This window comes from Triturus cristatus, chromosome 10 (assembly GCF_964204655.1).
Source record: "Triturus cristatus chromosome 10, aTriCri1.1, whole genome shotgun sequence".
Classification (NCBI taxonomy): Eukaryota; Metazoa; Chordata; class Amphibia; order Caudata; family Salamandridae; genus Triturus; species Triturus cristatus.
Window position 1 is genome coordinate 1,146,343,358 of NC_140593.1, and position 18,193 is coordinate 1,146,361,550.

At 44.8% G+C, this 18,193-nt stretch overlaps 1 long non-coding RNA gene across 1 annotated transcript in view; it reads right to left on the minus strand.

Moving 5' to 3' along the window:
* The window catches only part of LOC146796785 (uncharacterized), a 496,917-nt gene extending 483,304 nt beyond the window's left edge, over positions 1 to 13,613 (minus strand). Inside the window, exon 1 of the long non-coding RNA XR_014969952.1 lies at positions 13,520 to 13,613. This is a non-coding gene — a long non-coding RNA (uncharacterized LOC146796785). The remainder of the gene's footprint in view (positions 1 to 13,519) is intronic.
* Between the last annotated feature and the right edge of the window lie 4,580 nt (positions 13,614 to 18,193).

The window sequence follows — 18,193 nt, forward strand, 5'->3', positions numbered from 1 at the left end:
CTTATACAACTAAGGATGAGACTGGCTGACAAGGTCACAGGCAGACCGGTCAACCTTGTGAGGGGGGGGGGGGGGGACCTTGTAGGGGTGGGGCCTTCCGATCAGAACTACCTAGGAGGCACTTATGCACCCTCCCCCACCAAACCCCCTCCTCCTGAATACAAGTCTGCTGAGGCTGGTGCCGATGTCCTGGGGTGTTTTCACACCCCATAATGGACATCAACCCCTCCAAAAAAAATAAAACAGGCTGGAAATCCACTCTTTGCAGTGGTTTCCACCTTTATTTTCCTGCCACAGTGTAATGTTGTCTCCTTACCGGGTGATTGTGTGAAGCAGTGGCGGCCGGTACAGATCAGGGGTGGCGGGGAGGGGTATAGGGGGTTAAAGGGATTAAAGATCGAAGAATAAATGTACCTGATCGCCACGTCTCTCTGGTGCTTCAGGCCGGAACAGGAAGCACCCAGGCTCCCCTAAGCCAATCACAACGCTGCAGTGCGCAGCCCGTAAAGCTGCCACTGCTGGAAAAAAGAAAACGATAATAACATTGAGCTATTTTATTTTTCCCTTGTTGTGTGAAGGGAGCAGATCTTGTGTCAATCACCCAGAGGACACTGTTCCTATGGCTTGGTGCAAAAAGTCACCCATGCCCTTAAAAGATATGCTAAAAAAGAAAAAAGAGTGAAATAGAAACCTTGGTAAGGGACCCACTCAGGAAATGGAAGACCACTCTTTGTCCTCTGATGCCCTCACACACCCCGAAGGATGTCATGCTTCATCATTGGGCAGTTGCTCCTCGTAGGGCCGGCTCCTTGGTCCCCCCTTCTTGTTTGATAGAGCAGATCTTGTGTGACACACGGTGGCACCGTGTTAGTTGGCAGGTCTGCTCTGGGCTGATGAAAAATGCTAGGGCCCGCAGAGTCCCCAGGGCCACAGTCAGCTCCTTAGGCCCTCACCACAGTATTCACCTAGTTGTTTCAGGTGCCCCATTCCCCTGTAACAGCCCTCCAAAGTTTACCAGCATTTTTTTGTATTATGGCTACATTCGAGCACACACTATTCACAGAGTAAATCCATGACCCAGCTCCAGTGTTGCCCACAGATACTCTTGTAGTCTCTTGGGCTGGGGGCAGGGGGTGGCAGAAGGCTGTCTGAAAGAGATAACATGAGTGTCAATTCACTAAAACGCAAGGGATAGTGAAAGCAATGTCACACGCACCTTGACGTCCTAAGATCTCACCTGGTTGGACTTCTGTCCAAACCATAGCTTCTCAGCAGCTGCTTATCCGGTGCTACAAAAACCTGTAGGAATAGCAAGGGGGCAATGCTTAAAATGTAAAAACATAATAAATAAAAATACCTGCAAGGTCCACAAAGGAACTTGCCACTGGTACTGCTGGATGACAGGTTTGTCACATACCAAAGCTGCCTTGTCTTGATTCCCTCCAATATCTTTCTTCTTCTCTTTCTTCTTGTCTCTATCTCACTCTTGTAGGTTCTTTCTTTACCCCCTACCTTCTCTCTTTGTAACGGTTTTTGTTTTCTCTTTCTCTTCCTACCTTCTTTGCCTTTCTCTCTTTAGCTCTGGGTCAAAGGCGGATGAAAAATAAGACCGGTCTGCAAAAATGAGTGCCAGTGAACCCGGCTGCATCCACAATTGGTGGCCCCTAACTTACATTCATTGAATAAAAATCATCTTGACCCCCCCATACTGTGACCATGCTGGTTGGTGGCAGGTTTTGTTGGGTTAAACTTACTGGATCACCCAAGTAAAGTCTAGTCTAGTGACCATGCTCCCCATCAAGTGCAATGTGATGCATGTGTGCCTTTGTCAGTATAAAGGATGGAGAAGGCTGCCTGGCAACAGAAAATGACAGGTTCAGCACGCGCAGAGTCCTCCCCTAGAAAAACTGTCTGTCAGAGAGGAAGAAAGTTTCCTACCTGTAAGACATTGGGTTACTGGTTGAGGGGGGGTGAAAGCCTACTCAAGCAGCAACCACAATCATTGTCATGGTGAGGCACAAGGAAACCCCAAATTAACCGGTGCTCAACCATCTGGTAGCTTGGCACGGAGCAGTCAAGCTTAACTTAGAGGCAATGTGTACACCATTTATGCATCAGTTCAAACAGTAATAAAGTTAAAAAAAAAAAAAAGCACAGGAAAAATCCCACAAAAATAGAGTAAAATTAAATAAATTATCCAAAACTGAAAAGACTAAAATTCAATTAGTAGAATTGGAGATATGCAATTTTGAAGATTTAAGTGAAAACAGCAACAAAAAGCACAAAGCGCCACTCATGGCTATCTGGTCATGTGAGACCGGGTGAAAGTCACAAGCTCAGGCCGACCATCATATAGCGGCAGTCATATACAGAGACCAGGTTAGTCCAGCTGAAAGAGTACCATATCAAAGTCAAGCTCAAGAGTTCCGCTCCGGGTAGATGGGGCCCACAAGGAGCAGGAAAAGCGTTGCGGATTGTGGATATAGAGCGAGGGGAGGCCAGGCATCTTGGACGGTTGTCTCTTTACCATAAAGTTTGTGTCAGGGTTGCAGACTGTTATTGGAGTTTTGCATTGGTGGTCCTGATGAGCTGTGATGTCAATTGCAGTCCTAGTGCTGCTGGGCATCGTTGACGGTCACTGCAGTGCAAAGAGTTGGGTTTGCCAGAACTCAACGTTGGCAGGCAGCAACATCTTGGTGTGAACTGGCCTATTTGCAGAGAGCCCAAAACTTTGGGGAGCTCAACTGAGGCAACACCAAGGCTCCTGGACTAAGGGGTACCACTTGGGGGTCAGGAGCTCACTCCAGCAGAGGCCACCAGAGCTCAGGCAACAAGTCAGCTATGCAGTTGCAGGGGGCCTCTTGAGCTTATTATGTCCTTGAAGCTCAGAAAAGGAAGTCAGCTTGCTGCCCCTTGGGCTCACTTCAGCTTGGGATGAAGAGTGCAGGTCCAATCTTCCTTCTCAGCAAGCAGGGCAGCAGAGTGGCAGTCGTTTTGGCAGCACATCAGAACAGAAGTCCTCCTTCTGTAGTATCCACATGTCAAGATGTTTATACTTCATGCCATCTTTGAAGTGGGTGAAGCTTCTAGAGGATTCCCTTTGAAGTGTTTAGGTTTCCTGCCTCCCCTGCCCTGGATTAAAACGACAGGGGTATGCAGTCCTTTGTGTGAAGGCAGGACACAGCTTATTCAGGTGCAAGTGGGGCTGTAGTTAACTCTGCCCTCCCATCCTGCCAATGATGGCCTACTGAGGCACACCTAAGCTCTATTGTGTGGCTGTCTACGAGGAATACACAAAGCCCAACTGCCAACTACATCCAGTCATGTGACCCAGAGACAGGCTGCAAGCACTAAATGGCAAGACAGGAAGATGCCAACTTTCTAAAAGAGACATTTTGAAAATTGTAATTCAAAATCAGACTTTACCTTAAAAAGATTTTCATTACAGTTCCAAAGACACCCAACACAAACTGTTTACCTGTTTCCATTTGAAAGTTACAGCTTATTAAATGTAATAAGGTAACTGTAGTGTTACCCTATGGGAGAAGCAGGCCTTGCAGTAGTGGAAAACAACTGTAAGATTTTCACAACCGGGTCATGTAAAACTTAAAATTACTCATGCTGCTATATTACATTGCACCCCACCCTGTGGGCTATTTAGGGCCTACCCTAGGATGACATATGTATTAAAAAGGAAGGCTTGAGTCTGGCAAAAGGAATATTTTGCCAGGTCAAAATGGCAGGTTAATAGTGCACATGCAGACTGCAATGGTAGACCTGGGAGAGGTTTTTAAGGCTACTTAAGTGGTTGGCACAACAAGTGCTGCAGGCCCACTAATAGCATGTAATTTAAAGACACAGGGTACATGTAGTACCACTTTTACTAGGGACTTTGAAGTAAATTAAATATGCCAGTCGGAGACAAGCCAATGCTACCATGTTTTAGGGAGTGAGCACACCCACTTTAACACCGATTAACAGTGGTAAAGTGCACTGAGTGCTACGGTCAACAAAAACTGGATCAGACAAATATGGAGGAGTGAAGCAAAAAGGTTAGGGGAAGGCCACCCTAAGGGTGACAGGTCTAACACTACCAGAGCAGATTTCTTGGATCTGTACCTGCATGGTGGCATGCTACAATAATCTCCGCAATGCATCCTGGGAGCCAAGCTTCCATTGCCCAGACATAATCCCTTTCCCCATCCACAGTGCAGTCCATGCCTGGTGCCTCAGAATGAGAAAATCCTGCAAAGCAACCCATTCCTTCCACTGCCAGGCCCCCACATTTTGAACAGTGTGTTGGAATGTCAGTGGGCGGAAGTTCCACTACTAAGGATTGGAAAGAACGCCAAAGCTTCTATCCAGGACTTGAATGATCTCACCTAGGGACAACCTATGTGGACATGCTTTTTAGTACCACTGGAGGCCCTGTTACCCACCAACATTAATCCAGAGCACCTTGAGCATGGACCGGTTATCTGCTTCTGGCCTATTTCTGGGCCACACTGAGGCTCCCTGTATGATTCTCCTGCCACTGGCGTAATGAAAGTTGAGGGGGCCCCCCTGCAAGGTACCTGGAGGGGCACCCACTACGAATTGAATCCGGAGCTCTCAGGCTTGACTACTGTGCTGAGGGGCCCCCTGAAACTCGGGGGCCCCCTGCGGGGGATGCGGGGCCCTGTGTTATGCCACTGTCTCCTTCGCAGTAGTATCACTCATCGCCCTCTAGGTCACAGTCCTTAAACCGTGCAGGATTTGGCGCCACGGTCCTTGGCTTGTCACTAATATCTGGTTATTGGACTGAAATGCTGGATCCATCTGGGTCTCCAGAATTTAAAAAACAAGTGAATATCACAGGGTGAAATCCTCATTCGCCTTTACACAGACATGTGGCTTTCAGAGTTCTGGCTGAGGAGGTTTCTAAGAGGAACAGCCCACATTTACTAATCAGGTCCATTTCATCCCAGTCTGCGGGGCAAAACTCTGCCATTATCCTGCTTCCAAGCACCCTTCCCTATTTCAACCATATTTAAATATATATATTTTTTAGAAAGTTGGTCATACCTTTAGGTATTTTGTACAATTTCTTTATTTTTGTACCTTAACACACCTCCTTCATTGAGTAAAATCTCTTAAGATCCTATTTTACCTTCACTGCATGCCTTGCACTTCTATTGGGCCCTGTTTATCTTTTGCTTCTAGGGCAGCTGGAGGAGATCTGTACCTTATCACTTATCTGAAATAAATATTAATAAAGCTCTTTCAACATCTTTGGAGTGTTCTTTCGGCCTCTCACACTGAGTTTAACATAAAGTTCAATACACTGTATGGTGAGATCGTATTGAGGTGAACAGAACCTCATCGTCTGCAAATAGTTCTTCCTTTAAAATGTAATCAGGACAGTAGTGCTGACCTCAGATGCAGGGCAAACTTCAAATCCCTTCTGCTAGTAATCTACCAGCAACATGATCTAAATGCACGATGATTTGAATCAACCTAACATTTTATTTATTGTTCTTTTGCAGTTTTATGTAGTACAACTTTAGTATAAAACAAACATCAGTGAATTATGCGTAGGAAAATACTTAATCAGTGCTGGAGATAAAAGGAGTTTACTCTGGAAATCCATTAACTGAAGATAGAGGAAACAGCATAGTTTAGTGAGATTCGGCAGGTGTGAATCTCAAATTCCTAACTAAAAGGTGATGGGCCCCAGGCTGGAGGGGCGAGATGACCAAGGTTCAGGATCAACTGTTAAAATGAGCAACAGGGTCAGTACTGATTTGCATCAGGTGGACCTCTGTCTAAAGTGGCAGCTTGGATGAACAAGCATTGGCATAGCCAATAGGTCTCGCCTTTGGGACCTTATAAGTGTTTAATTATCCAGCACAATATCCTTGGTGCAACAACATCAAGTGTTGCATGGCTAAACACTTATAAGGTCCCAAAGGCGAGACCTATTGGCATAGCTAATAGGTCTCGCCTTTGGGGCCTTATTAGTGTTTAGCCAGAGCTATTGACTTTGCCAATGTCTTTAAGCTGTGCGGTAGAGAAGTGTGGCTGCTGTGCAGCATGCTAAAAAGTTTTAATAAAAAAGTGTCAGAAGCATTTTTGTTACCTTATATATGACCAAGAAGGCATTATTTACAACTGAACGGCCATATTAAAAATAAGTATTTACAATAAGAAATGTCCTCAGTTTTCTTTTGTTCTTGCAGTGCTGGCAACTTGTTTCTGCCTATTCCAATGGTTGTTTGTTAAAGCTTTTTTTTGAGGGGGCATAAACAATCGGAGGGTGAAGGTTGGGAACTAGTACCTGTATTTTAACACTAGCAGCGGCCAGACGCTAGGCGAGAATCAACAGATGCCAGATTCCGAGAGCAGGCTGAGGTGGTGCGGAGTGATTCTGAGGTGGTAGTGGTGAGGTGACTGGTGGGGAGACTATGCTGAGGTGATGCTGAATGATACTCCGGTCTTGCTGAGTGATGATGATGCGGTGGTGTACTAGTGCCAAGGCGATGCTGAGTGATACTGATGTGGTGCTGGGTGAGGCTGTGGTGGCCCCGAGGGAGGCTGTGGTGGCCCCGAGGGAGGCTGTGGTGGCCCCGAGGGAGGCTGTGGTGGCCCCGAGGGAGGCTGTGGTGGCCCTCGTAAAATTCAGAACACTACATGTTTTTGCTGCATTTTTGCTTACTAATGAATGCTATTGGAGAGTTACTTTAGTAAAAACATTTTACCTAATTGTGGTTACAATGCAGTTTAAATTAAGTTTGATTAAATTAACAACTGCTAAAGAAAATGTTCAAGGACTTGAAGGACGAGGTTTTATTACATTTATGTTTATGTATTTTTATTCATGCTGCCTTTTGGCACCTGGATTCAGCTCGCCGGGGAGGCTGAGGTGGAGTGAGAATGTCGAGGGTGAGCAAGGGGCACAAACACACAAAGACTTTGACAATGGCGGCTGCTACAAACCTTCCCCGGAAGTTCTGAGAATGGTCTGTGCCAGTAAGAAGCATCTCTTATCACCCCAGAATGGGACAGTAGTAAGGGGCAACCAACAGCTTCGACTAAAGATGGGATGCGAGTTTTCCATAGAGCGACGGGGCTTGGAAGGATGGAAGTTACCTCAGAAGCATTTACTTTAGGAAGAGTGCATTGCACACTCAGGAGGGGGTAGAAGGAAAGCAAACAGCAGAACAAGGTAAATGGCCTAATGTAATCGGACAATATCAGGTGAAAGCACTACGTATTCACAGCTCGGGAGTGCTTCTTCTTTTGACAAATCTCCTAATATCAGACCCGTTGCGGCTAGGGCTGCGGATGTTATAACTGGGTAACTAGGTTAGATTCCGTGCAAATCGCTTCATTACACTGTGCTTAAAAACTGTTGTGTAAGGGGAGCTGATTTCTGTGTGAAGCGCTATAATGCCCTTGGTTCAAGTTTGCGCTATAATTATGTAAATGTAAATGTAGATGTACTTGTATAGCGCACGACTATCCGGAGGCATCTCGGCGCTTGTACGAATACCGCTGAGGAACCCTTCCTGGCCTTTCCCTGTGAAGTGTCCACTCCTGGGCACCCCCAAGGTGAGGCCAGGCATCCTAGCGTTGTTGGGGCCGTTGTGGAGATTAAGCAAGCTATTGCCCAGAGTTGCAGAGTGGGACCCATGATTAGGATAGGGACCGAGGCAAGAATTATCAGGTCCGAGGAAATTGAGCCCAAGACCCGCCGAGGCGGGAATTGAACCCTGGTCCCGGGCCAGACTTCTGCATCAGGGTCTGCCGCTCTAACCATTGAGCCACACTTCTCAAATTATGCCGGACAGGCAAGCGGGTGTGGCCTAATGTAATGTAATCAGACAATATCAGGTGAAAGCACTACGTATTCACAGCTCAGGGAGTGCTTCTTCAGCCTAACATGGAGAGAAGTGGAAGCTATCCGCTACTGTGATCCTAAATCGCCCAAGTTCCGTAGGCATCAGACGTGATATCTTAATATTCAAACCAATTCAATCAATCATGGTTTGGTGGTAAGTTAACTTCATTGAGAACCACCTCCACAACCCCACTCTCTCTAACTTGATATCCTTTATATATTTTCAACAGCAATGCGCGGAGGTTTTTGTAGTGCGGTGTCTTACAAACTCGGAAGTCAATGCCGTTCTGCTATTTTCTGGAGACATTTAGTTCTACAAAAAAATTCTTGTGAGAAATGCCGTAGGAGCTTGTTTTGGAATAGTAAAGGATGTAGGAGTCAGTAAGCAACCAGCTTTAACAAACACGGCCCTGGTGATTCTCTACTTCTAAAGTGATTTGGGTAGAAATGTTGGCAGCTTTCATTTGCCTAGAAGTTGTGGTGGGGGAGGGGCGGAGCGAGGCGCTTTGGAAAGCAAGCAAGAGGAAAGCCAGATGGCGCCTGACTAAGGGTGCCGTGAGAAAAGCCAGATGGCGGCTATGCGCATCCACACGCGCGTAACCTCAAGCTTTAGGCCACAAGCTAAAGCTTGTGGTCGGATTTCTAAAGCCCCACTCACTAAATGTCTCGCCAGACCAGCACATGCGCTGGCTCAGGTGAGACCTAAAAACAATGGGTTGGGATTAAAGGTGTGTGAAATTAATCTAATTTGCTTTCATGCAATTATGTGCTATTACAACGAAATTATGCGCAATTATACAAACTACAAATCTATCATTTTGTGCTATTATTTTAATGTGAAATGTATCGTCATGTCCATTTTTGGCCCCATGCATGTAAACAAGAGCTCAGAGAACAACAACCACTCGCATTCTTTTGTTCCCGTATGTTTGCGGTAAATCTTTACTGGAAAATGCATCAATTGCTGTAAAATGTTATTACGAACGGTGCATAGTTATGCAAGGTGGTGTAAAAGCATAATATTTTGAATTCCTTGTAACAGGAGTAACTTGAAATTTCTGAAATTGCACCGGTGTAATTTAATTTTTTCCCTGGCCTAGATGGAATACAACCCCAAAGTGATTTCCAGTGGTTACACAATTTCCAAGATTACGTCCCATCATCGCCTTTAAGGTGTCTGATTGTCAGTAGTATGCCCCGAAACCTGAGAATGGAGGAGCTTTCCATGTGTACTACTGCAAAAATTTGTGAATTCCAAAAAGGAGTAAATTTGCATCCATTCAATAAATGCTTCTATGGGTGCAGATTTACAACTTTTTTTGTTAACCACTCATAATATATATTTAAACAAATTAAAACCTCTCAGTGAAGAAGTGAGAAAAACCAACACACACAGCAGACCCAACTACCAAGCCAAGAATGCATTATTTTTTGGGGGGAGGGGGGGAGTGGACATCCCAAGCACCCCCTGCTACGCTCCTGGATGCAGGTGAGGGGCGACAGAGTAGGTAGAGTCACGAAGGGCAGATCCAAATGGGGGTGGGGGGGGTTAGTGTACGACATCAAACTATGATTTTTTGGGACACATTCTGCCCACACAAGTACACAAGGAAATAATTGGTGGTAAGGCTATTCTTTCTCACTTCATTGGTCACATACTATATCTTAACTTAGCTGAGGGAGTTAAGCACTACTTTAAGTGGGCTGAAATAGGTGGGGTGTATAAGGGACAGTGGCCTAAGAAATGCTACTAAGAATTGTTTGTAAGAGATCTGTGGCCTTTGTAAGCAAGTGTGAGCTCTAATAAGTGTGGCCTAGAATCACTTTGGCTTCTTAATACTCTTCCTCCTCGCTATCCTCTCCTTCCTGGTCTCATCATAATCATAATTGACCTACTACTCCTTTATCCTTTTCATCTTCTGGGTGTTCCTCCCCTTTTGGTACTGCTCTCGCCTCTTTATCCTCCTGGAGGTATTCTGTCATTATTCCCTCCTCATCCTTTCCTCCTCCTCCTCTTCTTCTTACTGCTCCTGCTTCTCTTCTTCATCTTCCTCCTCAGTCCTGGTCCTCCAACTACTCTTTAATCTCATCTCAGTCCTGGCCATCCTTGTTCTTGTCCTCATGGTTCAGGTTCTCCTTCTCTTCCCATTTCTGATCCATGTCTTTCTGATACTTTTACTACAGCTCCTGTATTTTTTAGGCTCTGGTGCTGCTGGTCTTGATCCTACTGCTTTTCTTCCTGGCTCTCACGACTTCCTGATCCTGGTCGCTCTGGCCCGCTCAGTCCCGGTACCCTACACATGGTCCTTTTGGCACTTTTTTTCCTCTCATCACCCCTGATCCTAGTCCCCCAGATTCTGGTCCCTCTGGTCAAAGTATCTTGAGCCTCTTTGTCCTAATCCACCAGATCTAACCATGCCTCATCTCTTTGACCTGGTTCTTATCCCCTAGTCCTCCAAGCAAATTGATCATGGTCTTCTTAGAAGAGGCCTTTAAAATCTTGGCCAGCCCCTGGCCTTCTTGTCCTGCTCCTAATCTTTCTGACCTTGGTGCCTCTGGAGCTTGTCCACTTGGTCCAGGTCCCCATGGATCTGGGCCACCTGCTCCTCCAGGTCCTCTCCTGGTTGTCCTGGCTCCAGTCCTCCTACCATCATTCTAGTCATGGCCCTCTAGCCATGGTCCTCCTTGATTTGGAACGTGTGACTCTGGTCCCAAGGTCCTGCTGTCCTTGCTCTTCTCTTTGGTCCTGGTCTTTCTTATCTAGGTTGTTCTGGTCCAAGCCCTCTTGGTCCTCCCTGCCCTGGCAGGTCCTAGCCGTGCCCTCTTGATGTTCCTGGTCATCCATACCTGGCCTTCTTTATACTCCTTGTCCTTTCGGCTGTTATCCTGGTCCTAGTTATTTAATCTCCCTGGTCATCTTGGCCTGGTATTCATCCTGATCCTCCAATTGCTTACCTACATCTCTTTTTCATCCTCCAGTCCCTCATGGTCATCCTCTCCCTCATGGTCTTCCTCTTCTCCCCCAGGGTCTTCCTGGTCTACACAATATTCCTCGTCCTCTTTCCCACCATTCAGATCTGCCAGGTACTAGCTCCAGGCCACTTGTGAATTTTTATGCTTGAGAATCCACGGAGTACAGAAAAAGAACAGCTGTTAGGGACCAACATGAACATCATTTTTCCTCTGCGAGATCTGAGCATCGGCAGGAGCTGGCCCACCTGAGGTAATGGGGCTAAGACATGCTGCAGACGTCTATGTCTATGCAACTTCAGGGCATAATGGTAGTAAGTTAACTTTGGTAGTAATGTACTTGCTGTCGAGAGATGTATGCCATCTCTGGTCCCAGTATTGAAGCAACATATGATGGAACAGAGGGTTAATGTGTCTACTGCAGAGCATTGTCTAACACAAATCACAGACTTGTATTTTTTTATTTTTTTTAAGTCGCCCTAGTTTAATGATTTTTTTTGCAGAGATCCCTGTGTTGCCTGCAGGTCCCAAGTTACAATCTTGGTAAAGTATCTGAATGACTAATGCACCTGCTTCAACCCGCCCCATGTAAAGAGGAAGGCATATGTTTGAAGCATTGCAGATTTTAACTCGGTCTTTATTTTTGTTTAATAGCTTCAGTGAGATATTACGACATACGACATTACGACATAAGTGTAAAAATGTTCAGTTTGTATTGTGCGCTATATACATATTTATTATGCGTGTACTTCCCTATATAGACAGATATACCTTACATTCTTATAGAAGATGCAGAGGCATTCTGAGATACCGAGTGATGTTGAGAATGTAAAAACAAACCATGTCAAACCTCAAGAGTAAGTCTTGGCAGCTTGGCGAGTCCCCTGGGGAGTGTAATCTGATGTCCCGTGATGACCCATGTGTTACCGCCAGCCATGATCCACTTGGGGTCCATCGACTCACAACAAGGCTGCAACTTGGACTAAAGGAGTTTCTAATCACCGTTAAGTGAAGCATTTCATTTGCACCAGCTGCTCTGTGCACTGGAGCGCACACAGTGAATGTGCACTGGCGCTGCTGATGTGCCCGACTGTCATCACACATCACTGGGACACAGTCAATAGGGAATTGCAGGGACCAGGCTGGGACTCAAGAGATGCTGTTAGAACTAAGCCTGGGCAAAGCACTACGCTACGCTCGCTTAGTTTGCGCTACTTCGCTCTACGTGCACGTAGCACAGTGCAAACACGCGTAGCGTAGTGCAGCGGTCATTTTTTGCTTGCTCACAGTCCTCAACGTCAAGTTGGCAACCGGGAGCAAGCAAAATGACATCCCGGCAAGACTTTTTCCTCGTTTGCGATCAGCAACATCAAGTTGCCGATCGCGAGCGTAGAAAAATAAACCACCCGGCGAGATTCTCAATGCGGGGAGGTCAGGTTTCTCATTGCGAGTGTTCGTGTATGCTCGCGACCGCTCGCGATGAGAAACCACCAGTCCACGTTGAGAAAGGTGCCGCTCGAGTAAAAATCTACTCGAGCGGCAGAAAACTACAGCTCGCACTCTGCAAGATGCCGTTTTCAATGATTGCACAGTGCGGACAAGCATCCAGCACTGTGCAGTCATTGAAAACGGCATCTTGCACAGTGCGAACAGGGTACTACGCAGTTCGCAAAGTGCTACGCGTAGCTAGCGAAGTGCGCTTTGCGTAGCGCTACTTTTGCGAACTACGCCCAGGGTTAGTTAGAACCAAAATCCGGACGATTCCCGCTCTAAACCTGCACCACCCTAGAGTGGACCTCGCTATACCCAGAGGAAAACAAAAGCAACATATAAAGAGAGGAAGCCAAGGTGAGATCTTAATTCAAATATCAAGGGATTAATTTAGCAATGACAGCTTCAAAGATAAAAGTCTTTGAAAGTAGTCATCAGGGGACTGCTGCTTACGGTAGAAAGGGAAAGAGATTGGAGCATAAATTAGATTAGAATTTAGAGTCCATATACTAGCTTTTCATTTTTGCTTCATAAACTTAAAATCTTCAAACACTATCTTGACATTTTAAGGAAAATTATTTTTTTTGCTACATAAACGCAATTACCCAAAACATTACTTTTATCTGTAAATAACTTTGTCTCCAAACACAACTTTCATTTAGGGGCACCATGTGCAAATGGTGCCCTGTGCGGTGGGACCACCCTCGACACCCTAGGGCCAGCAATGGGCATGGCTAGCTGCCAAGAAGCCCCAGCGTTGAAACTCCCAGCCAGTCCTGGGCTCTTAGCAAACAATTTGTAAATTGAGGGTTAACTGCGATTCCCAGAATGCAACGCGCTCATGCATTAGAAGCCACGGCTGCATGTAGCATCCCACAGAACATGCGCCCCATTTTCACCTGTGGGTCTCGTCTTTCACCCTCAAGAGTCAACCGTTCAAAGAATGCGGCCTGTGCAGCGCAGCAGCAGAAGTTAAGTCGTTTTTTCCCCGATCTCGATTTTTTTTTTTTTAACTAAAGACAAGAACAGCAGAAACCTTTTAAAAACCAGCCCGATACGTCTCTCTGCGGCCCGCGCTCGCGTCCTTGCCTTAATGTGAGAGCTTGCTGAGAAGCAGATGAAGAGACATTACGGAGAGAGACGCCCTGGGGACAAATAAACACAACCTCTAAATCAAACCTGATGATTTCCCCGGCTCCCGAGGAGGGCACTTTGTCTGAAACGCCACGTCCCGCGCGCAGGACTCGGCGCTAATGCACCTGTGGGCGGCGCGCGACCGCCGCGCGCGCCCAGAATAGAACCTTTTTATTGGCGACAGCTGAGGCCCTGAATGCTGCGGGGAGGGCCCGGTGGTTTGTTTTGCAGAACATGGAAACACACCTGATAAGAGGCTTCTAGCAGGCGTAGCGACACGCAGCGCCATCTTAACTGTACAATTGAAAAGCCGGGCTTCAACAATCTCCTCCCCGCTAGCTTGCAGAGCTTTCGAGTGTCCGAGATCCATGAGGACCTCATCCAGTCCATGCGTTTGCTGTGCATTCTGGGGCTCGAAGTCCTATTTATCCCATTAGAAAACTAGGCTAATGCAAAGCAAAACACCTTGACTGTGTGAGCTACTTCTTGGACCAGTGAAACTTGACAGCTCTGAGCAAACCCTTTGTAACCCTTGGCCCTTACTGTCATGCCCCATATCTGATGAGATAAGGCTGTAGAAGTAGTAGAAAGTAAGCTGGGTTCTAAGATTAGGCCCACGGTTTTCATTCATTGGGACCTCCTCAGTGCTTAATTTGAGCCAGTGGTTTCCGGTGTTCAGCATCGGCAATTAATTATCCATTTTTGTTGGCTTTTAGGACTCTGTGCACTTTACCACTGCTTACCAGTGCTAAAGTGCTTCTGCTCTTCACATAAAACACAGTGCAGTTGGCTTACATTTGATTGGTTCATTTAATTTACCTATGAGTCCCTAATAAAGCTCGAGGCATGCCTTGATGCTTGAAGGAGGGAAAACCCTCTCCTTGATCCCATGCTAACTAAGGGGCATATCAACAACAACCGGCGATAATTATCTCTAAGCGCACTTAGCGCTAGGATAATTATCGCCGGCTAGCGTGAATTTTTATCGCTGAGATAGCGTGCTATTAGCAACGCTTATCTAAATAGCGATAAAAATCCTCACGCTAACATGCTAACGTGAGATTATAGCTGGAAACCCAGCGATAATCTCACGTTAGCTTGTTGATAGGGACAGGCAAACTTAGCCATGATATCCTCCTTCCATAGGATATCATGGCTAAGTCAGAAAAATACCAGACGTAAAAAAGCAGCGTTAACCGCGGTTAGCGCTGCTTTTTTTTTCTCTAACAGGGTTAGCGACATTCTTGATAATAGGAGAAATGTCGCTTAGCGACATTTCTCCTATTCAGTCAGTCAGTCAAGAAAGCTTTATTCGATTTTCAGAGCAAAATCATAAAAGCATACATTTAAAAAAAGTATACAATACATATTTGATACAAATAAAAACAGATAAAAAGATTAAAATGATCAAAGACATAAAGTGCATTTTAGGAGGATTGCATTGAGTTCCGAAATTTGATGACCAATTTTAGAAAGCTAGTTACTGCAGAGATAATACGTTCATTTTCTAGTTGTAGTAGCCTAGTCATGGCTAGTCTGCAAGTACGGATTCCCCAAGCCTTTAAGATTGGTTTCAGAAAAGCTCCCCTAGGCAACTGGTAAAATTTGCAAAATAAAATACAATGAATGTTTGATTGAGCAGAAATGTCATCACAGGGACATGGTAAAATTTCGTTAGACCAAATGTTACAGGCAGGAAATGTAATCATACGAAAAAAGTTACCAAATCTGAGACGGGTCAGTAACATTCGGGCATAACAATTTGGCTGGATTAAGAGGTACCTTTGAAGCCCTTCGTGCGTGGTTATTTTTTGGAAATCAGTGACTGTTGTTTTAGTTTTTTCCAGATTCCATCTGTTAATTGTTAGATGGTTGAGAGCCAACTCTCTTAACGTTTTTCTGGACACCATTTCCATACTTGATGGCCTCGCAAAGAACTCAGGGTGACCAAGATCAGTCAACATGTTTTTTACATAGGTAAACCATTTAATGTTAGTTAATCCGTCGAGACTAAGGCAGTCTGTGATTAAGTCTCTGTTTAATGAGGTCTCGGACGTGACCCAAATTTTATGCCACAATAGTATAGGCGCAATTTTAATAACATCTGAGATATACAGCATGCCCAGCTCAATATGTATAAAATAAGTTGCTGTTGTTTTGGAAACTCCTAATAAATAGCGTAAGAACTGATTTTCTGTTTTTTGTATCAGGTGTGAATTTTCAATGCCCCAAAGACCAGCTCCATAAGTGGCAGTAGAAATGCATTTAGCTTTATACATTTCAATCAGCTCTTTCACTGGTCTGCCACCTAGTTTAGCTGAGAACTTTTTCAGGGCGCCTATTGCTCGAATGAAGGCTACGTTTCTGGCATTAATAGCTACATGCCAGTTTCCCTTCCTATCAAAGTTTATTCCAAGATAGGAAAATTGGTCTGTGGTCTCGATCCTCTTGTCGTCTAAAAAGATTGAACAAGGCGCTTTCTTTGTTCCGGGACCACAGGCCATCGTGTATGTTTTTGAGATGTAGCCCTCGTTCTTTCATATAATTTACAAATTTCAGGACAGCCCTCTGAAGGCCAATCTTAGTTCGAGACATGATGGCAGCATCATCAGCATAGAGGAGTAGTGGGGCCGGAGTTCCCAAGATCGTTGGGTAATCATACTGTGATTCCATTAGGTGTTTGCCAATAGAGTTTATGTATAGGGTGAAAAGCAGGGGCGCTAGAATGCACCCCTGCCGCACCCCTCTCTTAATGGAAAATTTGTCAGAGCACTCCCCTTTGTTTCCAAAGCGTACCCTGGTGCCTGCGTCCCAATACAATGCTTTTATAAATTGAAGAATGTTAAAATCTATACCCATCTCACATAAAATGGACCATAATATCTCATGGTTCACGCAATCAAAAGCGGAGCTCAGGTCCACAAAAGTAACAAAAAGTTTTCCCTTTTTTGCCTGGGTATATTTTGATAGAACTAAGGCCAAGTTTAGACTCTGTTCTATGGTGCCTTTACCAGAGCTAAATCCATACTGTAGATGTGATACCACCTTATTTTCTTCTGCCCAAAGTTGTATTCTATTTAAAATTGCCCGAGCTGCTACCTTCATTAGTGCATCTAAAAGTGATATTGGCCGGTAGCAAGTGGGGTCGTTTCTGTCTCCTTTTTTAAAAATTGGAATGACTATGGCTTCAGACCAGGACGGTAGAAACCCATGTCGGTTAAAGTGATTTAAAACATTTGTTAGCAAGGGAGCCCAAAGATAAATCTCAGCTTTATATACATCTGTCGGAACACCATCCGGGCCAGGTGCTTTGCCTGAAGGACTGTCTTTGATTGCCTTTATGATTTCCGGGCAGAAAAAGTTATGCCTAGCGGGAATAAATTCAATAAAGTTGTAGGTTGTTGAATAAATATCCCATCCATCAGAGGGTTACCATAATTAAAATTTTCAGCTTTATCATATAAATATTTAAAATGCTTCACCCAAGTTTCCCCATTTATGGCTATGTCTATAATGTCTGTCTGATTATTCTGTAAATAGGGCGCATCAACCGCTTTCCAGAAGGCTGTGTTGTCCTTAGATTTGGAGGCTTCGATTAGGGCCAGCCAGGCCTCTTTCCTTAGTGTTTGTTTCCTCATTTTTACTGCCAAATTGTACGATTTTCTGGATTTGCGAATCTCAACTGGGTATTTTTTAGTTTCGTGCAATGCCCTTTTGAGAGCTTGTAGTGCTTTAGTGCAACTTTTATCGAACCAACCATGACTATTTTTGGAGTTAGTTCGGTGCTCTCTAGTTAACAGTTTTTTAAGATCAGATTGAATTTTTAAAAAGGAAGTCCTGATTTCTGATGACTCCTCTGTTTCTGTTAGGCAGACAAGTATATCTGGTTGGGAGATTTCCATTAAGTTGTATAGGAAGTCTACAGGATTTACCCTATCCCATTTTATCGAGTAGCCATTTTTTGTAGCTAAATTAATGTTAGGTTGATAGCTGAACTTTTCTATGGAAGTCTGGTGGGTATTTTTAATTTTTAAATTGAAAGAGATTGGGTAATGATCGCTGAAGAAAACATCATGCGTTTCCCAATCGAAAAATAGCCCTGCATTGGTTGAGGATATGAGGGTGAAATCAATAATTGAGCTGCATCCCCGCCCATGAAAAGTTGGCTGAAAGGGGATATTTGGGATGCATAATTCATTAATGTAAGACAAGTTAAAATGGAACAGCATATTGTTAAAAAAGTTACCCAGTTTAGAGTGGGCAAAGTGGGTTGGGTTATCATCCTTATGTTCACCAAGGCCGCAAATGCCTTTGGAACCATGTGGGCAAATTGTGCAATTGAAATCGCCCAACCAAATCAGAACCAACTCATCTTCTTTCTGGGTCTTAGGAATGTTAACACTCTGCATAAGTTTATCGATCTGGCTTTCTAGGCTGTTAATTGGAATATTATTGTAAAAATTAATGAGGGTCAGAAATTTTACATGACCCCAACTGATTGCTAAAATCTGATAATACTCAGTAAATAAATGTCTTATAACTTTTATGCCCTGTGTTATAGAGACATATGTGGTCAAGCCTCCTTTGTTTCTCCCCTGTGGGCTTAATTGTGCAGGTGCATGAAAGGTCTGATATCCTGGTATATGCAGTTCATCTACAGCCCACGTTTCCTGGAGGCAGATAATACTATGGTTGGTCACTATGTCTAGCCAAGGTTGA